The 16,107-nt window shown below is 39.1% G+C and overlaps 1 pseudogene; it reads right to left on the minus strand.

The window, feature by feature from the left end:
* Positions 1-2,732: 2,732 nt before the first annotated feature.
* On the minus strand, positions 2,733-14,594 carry LOC128066017 (probable inactive 1-aminocyclopropane-1-carboxylate synthase-like protein 2; annotated as a pseudogene).
* Positions 14,595-16,107: the final 1,513 nt, after the last annotated feature.

Consider the following 16,107-nt stretch of genomic DNA (forward strand, 5'->3'; position numbering starts at 1 on the left):
GGCATCATTACCGTTGTGTTTTCTCCTGGGATCTTTTCTTAGCAGGATCCTTTACTTCACTGTTGTGCCTATTCACCATGCTCCTCAAACAAGGATGGATCAAAAATAACACTTTCCATACCAGCATTCTATACTTTTATGATTTTCTTTGGTTTTCTTCTTAACATTCATATTTCCTTCTTAGACAGGACACATACATTTTGCTGTTGTTTCACTTATCTGTCTCCCCTACTAGAAGGTGAAAAAGAAACTCATGCAGCGTGAACAGCACAGCTCTACCTGTCATCTTTACTTCAGAGCCTGGAACGTAGGTGAAAAGTAAGAATATTCAACATGCATTATTTAAAGAATCAATAACATTTTAACTAAGTAATTAAATAATCAAAGGAGAACTTCAGGAACATTGGTATGAATATGGGAATCTGTGACAATAATCGAGAAAAGAGGTAATAATTGACCAAGAATAAGCACCATGGGGATAAAGTGAAAGTGAAGTCGCTCAGTCGTGTCTGACTCTTTGCGACCCTGTGGACTGTAGCCCACCAGACTCCTCTGTCCATGGGATTCTCCAGGCAAGAATATTGGAGTGGGTTCCCATTTCCTTCCATGGGGATAAGGAGAAAAGAAATGGATGCAAAGCTTGATTTTCCTCCCTGGACTCAGAATCCTTATCTGTAAAGCAAGGATTGTTGAACTAAAATTATGAATACAATTTTTCAGTATAGTAAAAATAATGCCTCCTTCAGGGCCAAATTTTAGGCAGGCTTACTGGCCATTACAAAAGAATCAGGTTCCCTAAATGTGAGTTCCCTCTTTTGCAACCCACCCCATTGCACATGCTGGCATCCCTTGGTCCTCCTCACTTTGCCCTGTAGGAAGCAATGCTTGGGGAACTAAGCAAAAATTAATACTCTGATTACTGCTATTACTGTGGTTAGTAAGTTGTCATTTGTCTGTAATCCAAGCTTCTCATGCCTTCTGTCAACATCCATGGAATCTATGAGTTTGCAAGTAGGGTAAAACCTCAAGTCCCCCAGGTGGCACAGTGGTAAATAATCTGCTTGTCAATGCAGGAGATGCAAGAGACATGGGTTCTACTCCAGGGTTGGGTAGACCCCCTGGAGAAGTAAATGGCAACCCACTCCAATATTCCTGCAGGGAAAATTACATGAATAGAGGAACCTGGTGGGCTACAGTCCATGGGGTCATGAAGAGCTGGAGACAACTGAACAAAACACCACAGTAAAGCCTCAGAGTCGTCAACATTCTTGGTAGGTGCAAGATTCATTTTATAGACATCAGTTATTTCAGTATACAATTAGAAGATGAATTAATTAACAAGACATTTAAAATAACATGAAAAGCATAACAGAGTGAAAATTTAACAAAATATGTGTAAGACTTTTATGCCAAAAACTAGTGAAGCCTTATTGAGAGAAATCAAAGACCTAAAGAATGGAGGGAGATTCCATACTTGTAGATGTGACAGTTTCTCCCCCACTCCCAACTCTATTATCTGAATCTGTGGAACAGGAGACAGAAACAGTCTATATCTTCCATGGAAGGTATCATCCCTCCCATCTTAGGGACAGCATCCTGATAAGACTGTCTATTAGCTGCTATTTCAGAGGCCCTAAGAAGAGCATGTCTGGTCACAGTGGCTCCCTCATCTTTCCAATGAATTCCTTTTCTCTTTTTATTAGCTGTAGTCAATTTCTAAAGAACACTATCTGGTATTTAAAAAAAAAACCAAGAATCAGGATTTGTTGGTACACTTCTTTTTTTTAATTTTTAATTTTTTATAAAAGAACATTATTACTGAAGAACAAGAACCCCCAAACCTAGACCCAAAAGGGAGGATGAGCACAAGCCCAAATGACTGACCAAAGCCACCAGGTGTTTCTAAAAGTCCTATTATCATCTATAAAATGGTGGTGGTCCCTGTCCAACTCATTTCATAGCAGCAGTGTTCACACTAAATCTCAGATATGCAAAAGTTTTGCAGAGAAACTCAAGTGGTATGATTAAAACAGCTGAAAACACCAGAGATGGAAATGAAAGACCCCAGGCTTGTCCCAAGAGATTCATTTTGAAAAAAGAAGAAATAGGAACTTCTGGAATTCTGCCTCCACCCTGCCATTCAATCACTCATGGGCAAGGACAGTGTGATCTTGTCAGGATCCTATGGGACAGTGCCTCTAATGCCTGGAATATGTTCCATCAGTTAGGGGTCATTTTTTCCCTTCCTTTCTGGCCTGCCCCTGACAGTATTCATCACATATAACCTCCCTTAGAATTTTTAAAAGGACAAAAATTAATCTAACTTCCAAAGGTGATTATGAAAAATATCAACTGGAAAAAGAACAGGCCTGGAATTCAAAAGAATATGGAATTTAAAAGACATCAAAGACAAAAATAAATCCAACTAAATAAGACCCAAGGAGTTCCTTTTATTCCTGTAGGCTTTCCCATTCCAACCCCATAAAAAATGTTTTGCACATGCAATAGCTAGCAAATAATGAAAGGATGCAAAGCTTCCAAAAACAAAAGATGCTCAGTTGAAGGAGGTTGATGACTGAGTCACGTGAGCCCCTTCCTGGAGGAGCCCATTGTTTGCTCAGCCGCAGCACCAGTTCAGCTCAGTGCTCCAGTTTCCTAGACCAGAGGCTGATAACAAGCCTCTCTGAGCATGTGATTAGCTGGAGTGACTGACTGGGAGGAAGATAGCTTACTCACTCCCTCTGCACATCCTCCAGCCGCTTCACTATCAAATCTTGCTTCTGCTCCATAGAAGCACCTGATAGAACTGTTGCATTGTTGTGTTTTAACAGATGAGTTTATCCACTATGATTAGGTAGAAAATTCTAGGCACCTTATACTTGTAGGTTTCACCACGGGACATCAGCTTGCTGTTCAGGAAACAGCAATGGAGGAGCAGCTCTTCCTTACATGCATACAGGTCCAGGATGCGTTCCAAGTTGACTCAGACATAGAGGCCAGAGCCACAGTTGAGAAAGGGGATCTTCAAAACCTTCACTTGTTGATAATGCACCTGTGAGAGTTAGTGAGCAGATACACTTTTTCAATCTGTTTTCTGTCCTGGAGCAGCCAACATGGCTTGTCCTGGGTGATGCCAGAAATGCTGCAAAGCTCATAGCAGAGCCCCACCTCCTTGTTGTGGGTATACAGAGCACCTAAGCCAAAGCAAGAGATGCTGAAATCCTTATTGGTACTGACTGATTGATCACATGGGTGTTGCTGAGGTCAGACAAACTTTCCATGCTCAGAACATTTTCATGTTCATCCAAAACAGACAGCATGTAAATTTCATCTATGATGACATGTAGATTGTATCTCTTGGCAAATTCCAGGTATTCCTTCAGTGAATCTGGGAGTAGAAGTCATCCAGAGGATTCTGAGGATTAATTATGCTTATTTTCCATAAGCATAGCCTTAAGCAGAGCTTTCTCCAACTTGTACAAAATGAGCTGGAAAGCATGGATATTCACATCAGTGGACAAGCATCAGCTCAACTTTCACACACAGCTGGAAACTGAAGAGGAAACCACCATAGAAGGGAGTGAGGAGTCAGAAAGGCCTTAATTGGATCACACTAAACAGTGGCCAACATGGAAAAGACAGAGCAACAACCGTTTAGAAAAACCAAGTTTTCTGGATCAAGGTCGGCACCTTCCTTGCAGTAGTAGGTCAGGAATGGGGTCACTTCTTCCTCAGAGATGATCACCCTCTCTAACTGGGATCTTGCAGTAAGATCTCCTCAGTGCAGTTCACATCACTCTGACTTAAGATTTCAGTCATCAGATCAGTACACAGCTTATGCTTATCAGTACCAGGGTTAATGAAGCCCAAAGTATTCTTGTCTTCCTGGTATTTGTCTCCATGGCAGCTCTTGTCATCCTAGAAGCTGGAGTGGTACAAGGCAGAGATGTCAGTCTATGGTTGCATAGGTCAAGGCTGACAAATGAAGCTTCAAAATCTCTCAGTTGATGAACTAGGAGGCTGGGCTACCTGGATGATGGGCTCACTGCCCAACTCTGACATCACTCCTAGAGTCCTGGGAAGGGCAACACAGTTTGTTGGAGCTCCAGGCCACCCATGGCCCCAGACTGTAGGAGGTAGACCAGTTGACAGATTAAGTGGTCCAAGAGAGATTCCTGCTCCTGACTGGCCTGATTGTTCCTTTGCTCTTCCAGTGTCGGGTTCTGATTGCAAATGCTTGGGTATCAGCTGTATGTTATGCTCTTCAATGATCTACTGTAAATGCACCATCATCTCCATCAGCTGGCTATGAATGCTCTGGTTTCTGAGACCCTGGCCCCTCATTGGGCCACAAGGCATGTGGAAAGTGTCTGATCAGTGATTCATGCTCTGGGTATTTGCATTGGCCTCTGCAGACTGGCTAGAACTTTTGCCTCTGTTTTCATTCATTTTTCTCTGGTCTAAGATCCTCATGCCTGATGAAATTATCCTGGACCATCAGGGCTTAGAGATCTCTCCAACACACTCATCTCACTAAGCTTGATTATCAATCTTTTAAATTATAATATGTAGTTATTTCATTGTAGTTTTTTGATTGGCATTTCCCTACTGACTAATGATGTTGTATATTTTCTCATGTGCACACTGGCCATTTGTATATTTTCTTAGGATAAAGGTCTATTAAATATCCTTTGCCCACTTTTTAATTGAGTTATCTGTCCTTATAGTATTGGGTTGTCAGTGTTCTTTATATATTCTGGATACAGAATATGATTTGCAAATATCTTCTCCCATTCTGTAGGTTGTTTTTTTATTTTCTTGATTATATCATTTGCAGGACAAACTTTTTAATTTTGGTGAAGTCCAATTTAGCTGTTATTTTCTTTTATATCTTTGCTTTTGGTGTCATATAAAAGAAACCACTGTCTAAAATTAATGTCATGAAGGTTTACTCCTATGTTATCCTCTAAGAGTTTTCTAGATGTAGTTCCAATGTTTAAGTCTATGAATATTTTGAGTTCATTTTTGTATATGGTGTGAGGTAGATTCCTCAATTTCACTCTTTCACATGTGAATATTTCATTGTCCCAGTGTCATTTGTTAAAAAGATTGTTCTTTCTTCCAGTGAATTATCTTAGTACATTTGTTAAAAATAAATATGTCATTAATGTAATAGTTTACTTCTGGACTCTTAAATCTATTCCATTGATCTATATATCTACCCTTATGCCAGTACCACACTGTCTTGATTACTGTAGCTTTGTAATAAGTTTTCAAACCAGAAAGCATGAGTACTTTAACTTTGCTCTTTTTCAGGATTATTTTTTGCCACTTTCAGTTCATATCCATTACTTTAAGCTACCGAGAACACATTCTTCCAATTTGCTTGGTTTTAGACGTCTTTTAAATCCTTCCTCAAATGCCAGACCATTCTGCCCCTTTGTTTGCAAGCATGTTGCCACCTCTCCAAATTTTCACTTATGGTAGCCAACAATGAGTGCAAAGAGTAGCTGGAAATCAAGGTCAGGATGGAAAATATGGACTTTTAAAACTAAATGACAGATTAAGGTCACCAGAAAGTCTTTGAATAGGATGTTGTGGGAACAAAGTGGCTGTCATGGTGAAAAACATTAGATCATAAATTTTAGAATAAATTCCCAAAACAGGTCTCATGTTTTCCTCTTCTTTATGTGGACTGAGAAGATTGTATTGACTAAGTTAGTTCATTTTCTCAGATTCCTCCAAAATGAAATAAAGCTGTGCTGTTTCTCATGTTCTTATTGCAGACCCTGCCTGTTGGCCTTTTGTAGTTAGTGTTCTTGATATTTGTTATATCTGTTAGAAATTAAGCACTGCATTCCTTAATTATGCTCAAGGGAAAAAAGTTACCATTTAGAGATGCACATATAATATGAGGGTTAAAATAAACATGTCCACATATGAGGGTTTCTGAGAACACATGTCCATGTTTCATCACTTTACGTAGTCACATCAGACCCTGTTGTTTGGCTAAAGAAAGTTATTGCTCTCATTTTACAGAAGCATAACTGAAGTGCCAAGAGGTAAATTGAATTGCTTAGATGATTGAGCATGGCAGGGACAAAGCCAGTATGAAAGTGCAATGTATCAGCCTCCTGGGGATGCTGTTAAGGGTTAAAATGTGTCCTCCAAAAGAATATGTTGAAGTCATAAGCCCTGGTACCGATGACCTTATCTAGAAAGAGGGTCTTAGTAGATGTTAAGTTGAAATCACTAGAATGAGCAAACATGACTGGTATCACTATGAGACGAGGAATGTCATGTGACAACAGAGACAAAGACTGAAGCAATGACACTGCAAGCCAAAGAATGCCAAGGATTGATGGCATTCAGAAACTAGGAAGAGTCACGGAAAGATTTTTTTTCCCCTATAGATTTCAGAAGGAGTCTGTCCCTGCCACCATCTGGATTTTGAACTTCTAACCTGTAGAAATTTGAGACAGCAAATTTCTGTTGTTTGATACCATCTAGTTTTAAATACTTTGTTATGGCATACCTAGCAAATTGATGCAGACAGTATTCATTCCTTGACACAGCGCTTTATTTTTAAAATATTTTTTATGTGAACCATTTTTTAAAGTCTTTATTGATTTTTTTTTTTTTTTACAATATTGCTTGTTTTATGTTTTGGCCACAAGGTATGTGGGATCCTAACTCACCAACCAAAGATCGAACCCACACCCCTTTCACTGAAAGGGGAAGTCTTAACCACTGGACCACCAGGGAAGTCTTGACGTAGCACTTTAAAACAGAAAATCAGCCTTCTCAGAGCACCAGAGGGTGCTTCACAATTTAAGAACCGTTCCCTACTATTTAAACACGATTCCCCTGCCCTAGGACTTCCCTGGTGGCTCAGATGGTAAAGCATCTGTCTACAATGCAGGAGACCTGGGTTCGATCCCTGGGTCGGGAAGATCCCCTGAAGAAGGAAATGGAAATCAACCCCAGTACTATTGCCTGGAGAAACCCATGGACAGAGGAGCCTGGTAGGCTACAGTCCATGGGGTCTCAAAGAGTCAGACATGACTGAGCGGCTTCACTTTCGTTTTCAGGACAAATTCAGTCTTGGACAATGACCCTGGTATAAAGTATTCTTCTCCTGATAGAATATTATCAGTGAAGAAAAGCTTCCTATTTCATGATTCAGAAGAATAGCTCCCCTGACCCCTTCTGCACAGCTCTGGTTGTTTAAAGGTTCTTCCTCATAAACTAATTTGCCTTCCTCTCATATCTATCCATTAATACTAGCTCTGACTTCTGAAGGCACTTGGGATGACCCTAATTCCTCTTTTATATGCTAGGACTTTAAACATGTCCCCCACATCTTTTCTCCTAAAAATTTCAACTATTCCTCATCGATCATGCTCCTAAAACCACTAACCATCCCTATTGGCCGGAAGTGAATCAATGTCCCTCTAAGTGTAGCATCAAGAACTGAACAGCAGATTTTCAGTGTCAACTCCTTACAATAGATGAAGCAGAGCCAGTTCTTCTGCTGTATAGACAATTATTCTGATACAGGAAAATATCACTAGTATAGTCCAAACTGCCTTTCAATGAGGTAAATCTAGACAAATGAAAGGACACTTTATTCCTGTTACCATCTTCATAGATTAGGGTTGGTGGAGGGGACAAATTTTGGAGTCCATCAACTTTTCCACGTGAAGATAGGGTTTCCTAAAAACTGTAGGGGCATGAGATGAGTGTCTACTCTATGAAATAAAAACCCAAAGTGTGATAGCCAGTTAGAAAGGTGGGCCAAATAAAACAACATCAAGTTGAATATGGATGAATAAGAAACCATCACTTGGAATTTTAAAATTTAAACTTGCTATAGACTGAATTTGGTCCCCTGCCAAAAATATTAGATGCTGAAGCCCTAGCCACCATCCCATCCAATATAATCATATTTGGTGATAAGGCTTTTCAGTTCAGTCCAGTTCAGTTCTGTCACTCAGTCATGTCCAACTGTTTGCGACCCCATGAATCGCAGCACGCCAGGCCTCCCTGTCCATCACCAACTCCCGGAGTTCACTCAAACTCACGTCCATCGAGTCCGTGATGCCATCCAGCCATCTCATCCTCTGTTGTCCCCCTTTTCTTCCTGCCCCCAATCCCTCCCAGCATCAGAGTTTTTTTCCAATGAGTTAACTCTTCACATGAGGTGGCCAAAGTACTGGAGTTTCAGCTTCAGCATCATTCCTTCCAAAGAACACCCAGGGCTGATCTCCTTCAGAATGGACTGGTTGGATCTCCTTGCAGTCCAAGGACTCTCAAGAGTCTTCTCCAACACCACAGTTCAAAATCATCAATTCTTTGGCACTCAGCTTTCTTCACAGTCCTACTCTCACATCCACACATGACCACTGGAAAAACCATAGCCTTGACTAGACGGACCTTTCTTTGCAAAGTAATGTCTCTGCTTTTCAATATGCTACCTAGGTTGGTCATAACTTTCCTTCCAAGGAGTAAGCGTCTTATAACTTCATGGCTACAGTCACCATCTGCAGTGGTTTTGGAGCCCCCCAAAAATAAAGTCTGACACTGTTTCCACTGTTTCCCCATCTATTTCCCATGAAGTGATGGGACCAGATGCCATGATCTTCGTTTTCTGAATGTTGAGCTTTAAGCCAACTTTTTGCTCTCCTCCTTCACTTTCATCAAGAGGCTTTTTAGTTCCTCTTCACTTTCTGCCATAAGGGTGGTGTCATCTCCATATCTGAGGTTATTGATATTTCTCCCAGCAATCTTGATTCCAGCTTGTGCTTCTTCCAGCCCAGGGTTTCTCATGATGTACTCTGCATATAAGTTAAACAAGCAGGGTGACAATATACAGCCTTGACGTACTCCTTTTCCTATTTGGAACCAGTCTGTTGTTCCATGTCCAGTTCTAACTGTTGCTTCCTGACCTGCATACAGGTTTCTCAAGAGGCAGGTCAGGTGGTCTGGTATTCCCATCTCTTGATGAATTTTCCACAGTTACTTATGATCCACATAGTCAAAGGCTTTGGCATAGTCAATAAAACAAAAATAGATGTTTTTCTGAAACTCTCTTGCTTTTTCCATGATCCAGCGGATGTTGGCAATTTGATCTCTGGTTCCTCTGCCTTTTCTAAAACCAGCTTGAACATCTGGAAGTTCACGGTTCATGTATTGCTGAAGCCTGGCTTGGAGAATTTTGAGCATTACTTTACTAGTATGTGAGATGAGTGCAATTGTGTGGTAGTTTGGGCATTCTTTGACATTGCCTTTCTTTGGGATTGGAATGAAAACTGACCTTTTCCAGTCCTGTGGCTGCTGCTGAGATTTCCAAATTTGCTGACATATTGAGTGCAGCACTTTCACAGCATCATCTTTCAGGATTTGAAACAGCTCAACTGGAATTCCATCACCTCCACTAGCTTTGTTCGTAGTGATGCTTCCTAAGGCCCACTTGACTTCACATTCCAGGATGTCTGGCTCTAGGTGAGTGATCACACCATCATGATTATCTTGGTCATGAAGATCTTTTTTGTACAGTTCTTCTATGTATTCTTGCCACCTCTTCTTAATATCTTCTGCTTCTGTTAGGTCCATACCATTTCTGTCCTTTATCGAGCCCATCTTTGCATGAAATGTTCCCTTGGTATCTCTAATTTTCTTGAAGAGATCTCTAGTCTCTCCCATTCTGTTGTTTTCCTCTATTTTTTTGCATTGATCGCTGAGGAAGGCTTTCTGATCTCTTCTTGCTATTCTTTGGAACTCTGCATTCAGATGTTTATATCTTTCCTTTTCTCCTTTGCTTTTTGCTTCTCTTCTTTTCACAGCTATTTGTAAGGCCTCCCCAGACAGCCATTTTGCCTTTTTGCATTTCTTTTCCATGGGAATGGTCCTGATCCCTGTCTCCTGTACAATGACATGAACCTCAATCCATAGTTCATCAGGCACTCTCAGATCTAGTCCCTTAAATCTATTTCTCACTTCCACTGTATAATCATACGGGATTTGATTTAGGTCACACCTGAATGGTCTAGTGGTTTTCCCTACTTTCTTCAATTTAAGTCTGAGTTTGGCAATAAGAAGCTCATGATCTGAGCCACAGTCAGCTCTCGGTCTTGTTTTAGCTGACTGTATAGAGCTTCTCCATCTTTGGCTGCAAAGAATATAATCAGTCTAATTTCGGTGTTGACCATCTGGTGCTGTCCATGTGTAGAGTCTTCTCTTGTGTTGTTGGAAGAGGGTATTTGCTATGACCAGTGCGTTCTCTTGGCAAAACTCTATTAGCCTTTGCCCTGCTTCATTCCATAAGGCTTTTAGGGGGTAATTACGATTAAATGAGTCATGAGGATTAGATCTTAATAGGATAGAATTGATGACTTTGTAAAAAGAAGAAAAGTACCCCTCTCTACTTCTACCTCTCTGTTTTCCCATCTGTATGTACAAAGGAAAGACCATATGATGATATAGCAAGAAGGTGGCCATCTATAAAGCAGGAAGAGAGTTTTCATCAGGAACCAAGTTAACCAACACCTTAATCCTAGACATTTCAGCCTCTAGAACTGTGAGAATTAAATTTCTGTTATTTAAAGCCATCTAGACTATGGTACGTTGCTGTGTATGGCATCCTGACATAAGACAATATTAATACAAAATGGAGAAGATGAATAGCAAATGTGGCAAAGACTCAATATGAATTGCAAAGGTGTTAAAGCGATTCCAAAAGACAATGTAGCCAAAGATTGTCCTAATACAGGTGTAACCCAAATGTGCATTTGGTACTTGTCTTTGTTAGATTTAAATGAAGTGTATTGAACTCTTGACTTCTAAGCTGCTGATGTCTAAATGCTTCCCTGGACTTCTGCACATTTCTAAAGCTGGTGAGCTCGTGTTCCTACAACCTTCTCAGTGCCCTAGCTTCTGCATTCATACGTCAGCCTCAACTTTTCCTTGAGAAAGTCAACAATTTCCAGCCTTTTAGTGCCACATCTCCAAGTTCACAAGCAGGGCCAGCTTCATGAGAGTGTAACCACTGCAGTCATCTGTGGTTCTGCATTCAGATGGGCCTGAGTTTAGTCCCCTGTTGTAACTGTCTTGAAATTTTTAATCATAAAATATTTTATGCAAAATACAAAACTAGCAAATGCATTCAAAAAATATTTCCCTTCTTTCTAAAGCATAGTGCTTCATGATTTTTAATCATTCACAGATTCTGCAAAAATCAGAAAAGAATCAATTTGAGCAGTTGGGGAAAGGAGCATTACCGCTTACTAATATGACCTGGGCAAAGATTTTGAACATCTATAAACAACAACATCCTCATTACTTATGAAAGTTGAAAGAATAAAATAAAATATTTTATGTAAAACACAAAACTCGCAAATGCATCCAAATAACATCATTTACCTTCTTCCTAAAGCATACTATTTCCTTGGCTGTTACCTCCAACTCCTGAAATCAAATCAAATAACAAATATAAAATATGTTTCTAGAATTATATTTCTCCATGATAATTCTGACATTGGGCTGTGGAGCACTGTATTAGAAATTCTCTTTGTTACATGTTAACCAAATACTTCATTAAAAAAAACTCATTTAACAAGTAGCATGTGGGTTTACTTCAGTCATGGCTCAAATATTTCATGGCAAGATGTTGCCTACCCAAGAAAAGCACAAGGAAGAAAGCCTTGGGGAACAGTAACAATTAAAACAAAAATAGAAAAACCCCATTCAGCTTCCAGTGAAAGCAAGAAGTGGGTTGTATATAGGAAATAACCAAAATGTTAGCTTGGAAGACAATTAATGTACTTATATCAAATTATAATCCACTAAATTAATGCAGTTAAAATCAAAATATAGTTATTAAATGTTACAAGAGGTAAAAATATTTAAAATATTTGTGTATAGGTTTACCATTTTGTCATAGCTAATCAAATAACTACAAAGAATGCTAAATGCAGAAAGGTTAGAAAAAAGCAAGAGGCATTATTAAAGTTTTAGAAGCAATAACTATGAGGGAAAGTTTCACATAAAATTTATGCAATCTGGTTAAAAGGAAAAGACAGCTAAGCATTTATTAATAATTGCTTACAAATATGCAAATATATGTATACATAAAAGAATTCTTGCCATTCCTTTACTTTCCTCAAAATGTTAATAAAAGGATTTAATCAATGACAAAACCTTAAGCATAATAGTTTTTAAGCACCTGGGACATGCTGTGAAATTAGGCTTCCAGTGAGTCTTTTTAAAAATGAGAAACCAATTTGCTTCCCAGTGTTTATGCTTTTCTAGCTACAAGTCATGAGCTTGACTAATGATGACTACCGATACATTATATTCTCAAAACTAAAATCCTCTGGGAAAAAATGAACTACTCTTTGAAAAAAATTACATATAATCTGATCACTTATGTAACAAAATAGATAAAATGACATCTTCTTGTCAGTCCCTAGTAGAATTCTTTGATGGAGGGACACCCATTAGTTAAAACAATCAGTAGTAATCTTGGCAGTGGAGGGGATGGGGGGTGGTGAGGGGCATTGCCATGCATGCAGTGACAAAGGGAGATAGGAATTTGTGTGTTGCTTCTGAGAAAAGATAAAGATGGGTGGATGGGGCAATGACAGCCTTGGCACCAACAGGAAATCCAACTGTGCACGCCTGCCCTTAATACATCACATCATCAGTACAGCTAAAATCTGATAGTGGAATTTTATTCAGCCTTAAAAAAGAGCAAAATCCTATCGTTTGCAATGACATGGATAAACCTGAAGACTGTTATAGTAAGTGAAACAAGACAGATAGAAAAAAGCAAATACCCCAGGCCATCAATTGAGGAATCTAAAAAAATAGTGTGAACTCACTGAAACAGAAGAGTGACTGCCAGGAGTTAGGAGGGGTGGGGGAAATAGGGCGAGGTTGATAAAAAGTACAAACTCTAAGCTATAAGGTGAAAAAGCTCTGAGGATCTAATGTAAAATATGACAACTATAGTTAATAACTGTTTCTGTAAAACTGACATTTGCTAAGAGGGTAGAACTTAAACGTTCTCACAAACCACAAATAAGATAAATATGAGATTATGGATGGATTAACTAACCTAATGGGATTATATGTATATCAAATCATAGCATTGTACATTTCAAATGTTTTACAATTTTATTTGTCTGTTATACTAAAGTAAAAAAGAGAGGAAAATGCTTTCTTGGATTGGAGTAAATGGATGTCTTAAGAAAACAGTTGAAAGAAGCTAAGATTTGTAATTAAGGTGCTATGAGGACTGACATATCCAGTGATAGACCAAGTGTAGAGCTGTGGATGGTTAGAGATGCACAGTCGAAGACAGGACAGGGGATTGTCTGTAGATTTAAAGACACTACTAAAGTCAACTAAATGTCTGTCTGTTTTGGCTAGCAATTCTAAACAACGTAAGAGATACAATACTCTTTCTTAGGGGGAAAAATGGTTTTTATTGCTCTAAGTTCTAAATTTAAAAAATTGTCCTTTTTATTGTTGAATAAGGAAGGTAAAAATTGACACATTTGTATTGCTTATCTTTTTAATGAGTATTGTGTTTTCAAAAGTGAAAGTCGCTCAGTCGTGTCCGACTTTTTGCGACCCCATGTTTTACACAATTTGAAGAAATTCCAATTTAACATCAGCTTCCAAATATGCATACTTGGTGTCATATATTCATTTCAAGACTAAGAAATGAATACATGTTTCTTTAATTTTACAATCACTGTGGTGTCATTGTTCATTTCAAATTTCTTTTTAATTGAAATAAAGTTTATGTACAATCAGTTCAGTTCAGTTCAGTCACTCAGTCATGTCCAACTCTTTGCGACCTCATGGACTGCAGCATGCCAGGCCTCCCTGTCCATCACAAACTCCTGGGGTGTACTCAAACTCATGTCCATTGAGTCGGTGATGCCATCCAACCATCTCATCCTCTGTCGTCCCCTTCTCCTCCTGCCTTCAATCTTTCCCAGCATCAGGGTCTTTTCAGATGAGTCAGCTCTTCACATCAGGTGGCCAAAGTATTGGAATTTCAGCTTCAACATCAGTCCTTTCAATGAACACTCTGGACTGATCTCCTTTAGGATGGACTGGTTGGATCTCCTTGCAGTCCAAGGGACTCTCAAGAGTCTTCTCCAATACCACAGTTCAAAAGCTTCAGGGCTCACCTCTCTTTATAGTCCAACTCTCACATCCATACATGACTACTGCAAAAACCATAGCCTTGACTAGATGGACCTTTGTTGGCAAAATAATGTCTCTGCTTTTTAATATGCTATCTAGGCTGGTCATAACTTTCCTGCCAAGGAGTAAGCATCTTTTAATTTCATGGCTGCAGTCACCATCTGCAGTGATTTTGGAGATTCCCAAAAATATTATGTACAATATTATGTTAAATTCATGCATACAGCATAGTGATTAAACATACAAAGTTATTCCAGTATTACTGGCCATAATGCTAATGCTGTATATTACTTCACCATGACATTTATTTTATGACTAGACATTTGTACTGCTTAATTCTACTCACCTATTTTGCCCATATCCACACCCTCCATGCTCTGGCAACCACCTGTATTTCCTCGGTGTCTATGAATCTCTTTTCATTTTGCTTTATTTATCCATTTGTTTTCTGTATTAGAGTCTATATATAAGTGATAAAATATAGTAATTGGTCTTTCTTTGTGTGACTTAGCATAATGCCCCCTTCTGCCATCCATGTTGTTGTAAATTCCATTTTTATGACTGAGTAATATTCCACTATATATATACATCACATCTTTATCCATTCATTTATCAGTAGACACATGTTGTTTTCATAACTTTGCTATTGTAAATAATGCCGCAATGCTTTGCTTAGATTTATTCCCAGGTATTTTATATTTTTATGCAACTGTAAAGGGAACTGTTTTCTTGATTTCTTTTTCAGATGTTTCATTATTTATGTATAAAAATGCAAGAGATTTTTATTATTAAAATCTTATTAACAGACAGAAAGGAAGAAATTGACAGAAATACAACAGTAGGAAATTTTACCACCTCACTTACATTAGTAGACAGATAATCTAGACAGAAAATCAAAAAGGATACATTGGCCTTAATGGAAAGTTAGACCAGATGAACTTAATAGTTATATGTATAGAATATTCCATCCAAAAGTAGCAAAATGCATATTCTTTTCAAGTGTACATGGAATATTTTCGTGAGAGATCACAAAACAATCTCAGTAAATTTAAGAAGATTGGACAACAGCCATAGCATTCAGGCTAGCAAAAGAAATAAAAAGAATCCAAGGTCCCCAGAATGTCTGCCACTAGTGCCTCAGTCCCTAGGGGCTGTCCCATTGCCTCTTGCCTCTATGGGAGGCTCTCAAGCAAAGTTGCCCTGACCACTTTCTTCTGTTGTAGGACTCAAAGCATGTGAAATTTTTGCATGCTTCCTTGGCAGCCCATTTCAGTATTCTTGCCTGGAGAATCCCACGGACAGAGAAGCCTGGCAGGCTATGGTTCACAGGATCACAAAAGTCAGACACAATTTAGCACACATGCATGTAAGAGGGGGGTCTCCTAAACACCAGTGGGTTTCCACCTTGTATATTGGACAGGGGAGCTTGCTGGGGTGCCATCTTTGGGGTCGCACAGAGTCGTCCACGACTGAAGCGACTTAGCAGCAGTAGCAGCAAAAATGTAAAACAAATTTACATTCAAGACCAAAAAAAAATAAAGATGTGAAGGCCATTTCTCCAGTTCTCAAAGTTTAAGCTGGCCATGTGAATGGCTTTGGCATGTTATATGCTAGCAAACCTGATGCAAGTAAAGGTTTGAAAAGTACTTGTGCGTTGGGGCTTCTTGCCTCTTGCTGTTGGGATCTCTGCAATCGACTCTGTGGGGAGGAGCTGGGATAGCCCACTGGAAGATGAGGGATGCCTGGTCATTGAGCCAAGCACTAGACTTGTGACTGTAGGGAACCTGTAGATCTTCCAGTCTGAGCTGAGGCCAAAATTACCCAGCCAATTCATAGAAGCATGAGAAATAATTTTTTAGAACAATGAGAAATAGTAAATTTTTGTTG

The sequence above is a fragment of the Budorcas taxicolor genome, chromosome 20 (assembly GCF_023091745.1).
Source record: "Budorcas taxicolor isolate Tak-1 chromosome 20, Takin1.1, whole genome shotgun sequence".
In the NCBI taxonomy this organism is placed as follows: Eukaryota; Metazoa; Chordata; class Mammalia; order Artiodactyla; family Bovidae; genus Budorcas; species Budorcas taxicolor.